Source organism: Podarcis muralis, chromosome Z (genome assembly GCF_964188315.1).
Source record: "Podarcis muralis chromosome Z, rPodMur119.hap1.1, whole genome shotgun sequence".
NCBI lineage: Eukaryota > Metazoa > Chordata > Lepidosauria > Squamata > Lacertidae > Podarcis > Podarcis muralis.
The window spans coordinates 323202-328201 of NC_135673.1; the positions used below are offsets into that span (position 1 = coordinate 323202).

Here is a 5000-nt window from a genome sequence, read left to right on the forward strand (position 1 = left end):
TATATAATTTATTCTATAAATTTAATTTATATAATTTATTCTATAAATTTAATTTATATAATATATTATATAAATCTATATAATTTATTCTATAAATTTAATTTATATAATTTATACAATTTATTATATAAATTACAATTTATAATTTATTCTATAAATTTAATTTATATAATTTATTCTATAAATTTAATTTATATAATTTATATAATTTATTCTATAAATTTAATTTATATAATTTATATAATGTATTCTATAAATTTAATTTATATAATTTATAGAATTTATTCTATAAATTTAATTTATATAATGTATTCCAACATATTGGAATGGAAGGTATTCAGTTGTCCATTAATGAAGAATTAATTGAATGTATTAATCAGTGCATTAAATCAGTGGATGAAATGTGATGCATTCAAATTTAATTGATTGAGTTTGGCTCTCAGATAAAAAAATAAATGTATTCCATATTATTTAATATTATTATTTAATATATTATTTAATATATTAAATGTATTCCATCTTATGTTCATACTATTCATTAACACTTGATTTATTAGGTTCGCCTTCTTTCCATTAGGACTTAGAGAAAACAAAATAATAAATAACTATTTAATGCATTAAATATTATTTTCATACTATTCACTAAGATTTGATTTATTAAGTTTGCCTTCTTTCCATTAGGAATCAGAGAAAACAAAATAATAAATAACTATTTAATGCATTAAATATTATTTTAATACTATTCATTAAGATTTGATTTATTACGTTTGCCTTCTTTCCATTCGGAAATAGAGAAAATAAAATAATAAATAACTATTTAATGCATTAAATATTATTTTAATACTATTCATTAAGATTTGATTTATTACGTTTGCCTTCTTTCCATTAGGAATTAGAGAAAACAAAATAATAAATAAATATCTAATGTATTAAATATTATTTTAATACTATTCATTAAGATTTGATTTATTAAGTTTGCCTTCTTTCCATTCGGAAATAGAGAAAATATTGATGCCTGATTTATTAAAGTTTAATTTATTAAATATTATTTATTAAAGTTTAATTTATTAAATATTATTTATTAACATTTAATGTATTAAATATTATACAGACCTAATTTATTTAATTTGGCTTATTCCCATTAGAAGATAAAGAAAATAGTGCTGCCTGATGTATTAACATTTAATTTATTAAATATCATTCATTAACATTTAAGGTATGAAATATTATACAGACCTAATTTATTTAATTTGGCTTATTCCCATTAGAAGATAAAGAAAATAGTGCTGCCTGATGTGTTAAAATTTAATTTATTAAATATTATTCATTAACATTTAATTTATTAAATATTATTCATTAACATTTAAGGTATTAAATATTATACAGACCTAATTTATTTAATTTGGCTTATTTCCATTGGAAGATAAAGAAAATAGTGCTGCCTGATGTGTTAAAATTTAATTTATTAAATATTATTCATTAACATTTAATTTATTAAATATTATTCATTAACATTTAAGGTATTAAATATTATACAGACCTAATTTATTTAATTTGGCTTATTTCCATTGGAAGATAAAGAAAATAGTGCTGCCTGATGCGTTAAAATTTAATTTATTAAATATTATTCATTAACATTTAATTTATTAAATATTATTCATTAACATTTAAGGTATGAAATATTATACAGACCTAATTTATTTAATTTGGCTTATTCCCATTGGAAGATAAAGAAAATAGTGCTGCCTGATGTGTTAAAATTTAATTTATTAAATATTATTCATTAACATTTAATTTATTAAATATTATTCATTAACATTTAAGGTATGAAATATTATACAGACCTAATTTATTTAATTTGGCTTATTCCCATTAGAAGATAAAGAAAATAGTGCTGCCTGATGCGTTAAAATTTAATTTATTAAATATTATTCATTAACATTTAATTTATTAAATATTATTTATTAACATTTAAGGTATGAAATATTATACAGACCTAATTTATTTAATTTGGCTTATTCCCATTGGAAGATAAAGAAAATAGTGCTGCCTGATGCGTTAAAATTTAATTTATTAAATATTATTCATTAACATTTAATTTATTAAATATTATTTATTAACATTTAAGGTATGAAATATTATACAGACCTAATTTATTTAATTTGGCTTATTCCCATTGGAAGATAAAGAAAATAGTGCTGCCTGATGCGTTAAAATTTAATTTATTAAATATTATTCATTAACATTTAATTTATTAAATATTATTCATTAACATTTAAGGTATGAAATATTATACAGACCTAATTTATTTAATTTGGCTTATTCCCATTGGAAGATAAAGAAAATAGTGCTGCCTGATGTGTTAAAATTTAATTTATTAAATATTATTCATTAACATTTAATTTATTAAATATTATTCATTAACATTTAAGGTATTAAATATTATACAGACCTAATTTATTTAATTTGGCTTATTCCCATTAGAAGATAAAGAAAATAGTGCTGCCTGATGCGTTAAAATTTAATTTATTAAATATTATTCATTAACATTTAATTTATTAAATATTATTCATTAACATTTAAGGTATGAAATATTATACAGACCTAATTTATTTAATTTGGCTTATTCCCATTAGAAGATAAAGAAAATAGTGCTGCCTGATGTGTTAAAATTTAATTTATTAAATATTATTCATTAACATTTAATTTATTAAATATTATTTATTAACATTTAAGGTATGAAATATTATACAGACCTAATTTATTTAATTTGGCTTATTCCCATTAGAAGATAAAGAAAATAGTGCTGCCTGATGTATTAAAATTTAATTTATTAAATATCATTCATTAACATTTAAGGTATGAAATATTATACAGACCTAATTTATTTAATTTGGCTTATTCCCATTGGAAGATAAAGAAAATAGTGCTGCCTGATGCATTAAAATTTAATTTATTAAATATTATTCATTAACATTTAATTTATTAAATATTATTCATTAACATTTAAGGTATGAAATATTATACAGACCTAATTTATTTAATTTGGCTTATTCCCATTGGAAGATAAAGAAAATAGTGCTGCCTGATGTATTAACATTTAATTTATTAAATATCATTCATTAACATTTAAGGTATGAAATATTATACAGACCTAATTTATTTAATTTGGCTTATTCCCATTGGAAGATAAAGAAAATAGTGCTGCCTGATGCGTTAAAATTTAATTTATTAAATATTATTCATTAACATTTAATTTATTAAATATTATTCATTAACATTTAAGGTATTAAATATTATACAGACCTAATTTATTTAATTTGGCTTATTTCCATTGGAAGATAAAGAAAATAGTGCTGCCTGATGTGTTAAAATTTAATTTATTAAATATTATTCATTAACATTTAATTTATTAAATATTATTCATTAACATTTAAGGTATTAAATATTATACAGACCTAATTTATTTAATTTGGCTTATTCCCATTGGAAGATAAAGAAAATAGTGCTGCCTGATGTGTTAAAATTTAATTTATTAAATATCATTCATTAACATTTAAGGTATGAAATATTATACAGACCTAATTTATTTAATTTGGCTTATTCCCATTAGAAGATAAAGAAAATAGTGCTGCCTGATGTGTTAAAATTTAATTTATTAAATATTATTCATTAACATTTAATTTATTAAATATTATTTATTAACATTTAAGGTATGAAATATTATACAGACCTAATTTATTTAATTTGGCTTATTCCCATTGGAAGATAAAGAAAATAGTGCTGCCTGATGCGTTAAAATTTAATTTATTAAATATCATTCATTAACATTTAAGGTATGAAATATTATACAGACCTAATTTATTTAATTTGGCTTATTCCCATTAGAAGATAAAGAAAATAGTGCTGCCTGATGTGTTAAAATTTAATTTATTAAATATTATTCATTAACATTTAATTTATTAAATATTATTTATTAACATTTAAGGTATGAAATATTATACAGACCTAATTTATTTAATTTGGCTTATTCCCATTGGAAGATAAAGAAAATAGTGCTGCCTGATGCGTTAAAATTTAATTTATTAAATATTATTCATTAACATTTAAGGTATGAAATATTATACAGACCTAATTTATTTAATTTGGCTTATTCCCATTAGAAGATAAAGAAAATAGTGCTGCCTGATGTGTTAAAATTTAATTTATTAAATATTATTCATTAACATTTAATTTATTAAATATTATTTATTAACATTTAAGGTATGAAATATTACACAGACCTAATTTATTTAATTTGGCTTATTCCCATTGGAAGATAAAGAAAATAGTGCTGCCTGATGTGTTAAAATTTAATTTATTAAATATTATTCATTAACATTTAATTTATTAAATATTATTCATTAACATTTAATTTATTAAATATTATTTATTAACATTTAAGGTATGAAATATTATACAGACCTAATGTATTTAATTTGGCTTATTCCCATTGGAAGATAAAGAAAATAGTGCTGCCTGATGCGTTAAAATTTAATTTATTAAATATTATTCATTAACATTTAATTTATTAAATATTATTTATTAACATTTAAGGTATGAAATATTATACAGACCTAATTTATTTAATTTGGCTTATTCCCATTGGAAGATAAAGAAAATAGTGCTGCCTGATGCGTTAAAATTTAATTTATTAAATATTATTCATTAACATTTAATTTATTAAATATTATTCATTAACATTTAAGGTATTAAATATTATACAGACCTAATTTATTTAATTTGGCTTATTTCCATTGGAAGATAAAGAAAATAGTGCTGCCTGATGTATTAACATTTAATTTATTAAATATCATTCATTAACATTTAAGGTATGAAATATTATACAGACCTAATTTATTTAATTTGGCTTATTCCCATTAGAAGATAAAGAAAATAGTGCTGCCTGATGCGTTAAAATTTAATTTATTAAATATTATTCATTAACATTTAAGGTATGA

The 5000-nt window shown here is 19.2% G+C and overlaps 1 protein-coding gene across 5 annotated transcripts in view; it reads left to right on the forward strand.

The window, feature by feature from the left end:
- The window catches only part of LOC144326124 (NADPH-dependent diflavin oxidoreductase 1-like), a 32592-nt gene that overhangs the window by 7318 nt on the left and 20274 nt on the right, over positions 1-5000 (forward strand). The window lies entirely within an intron of this gene.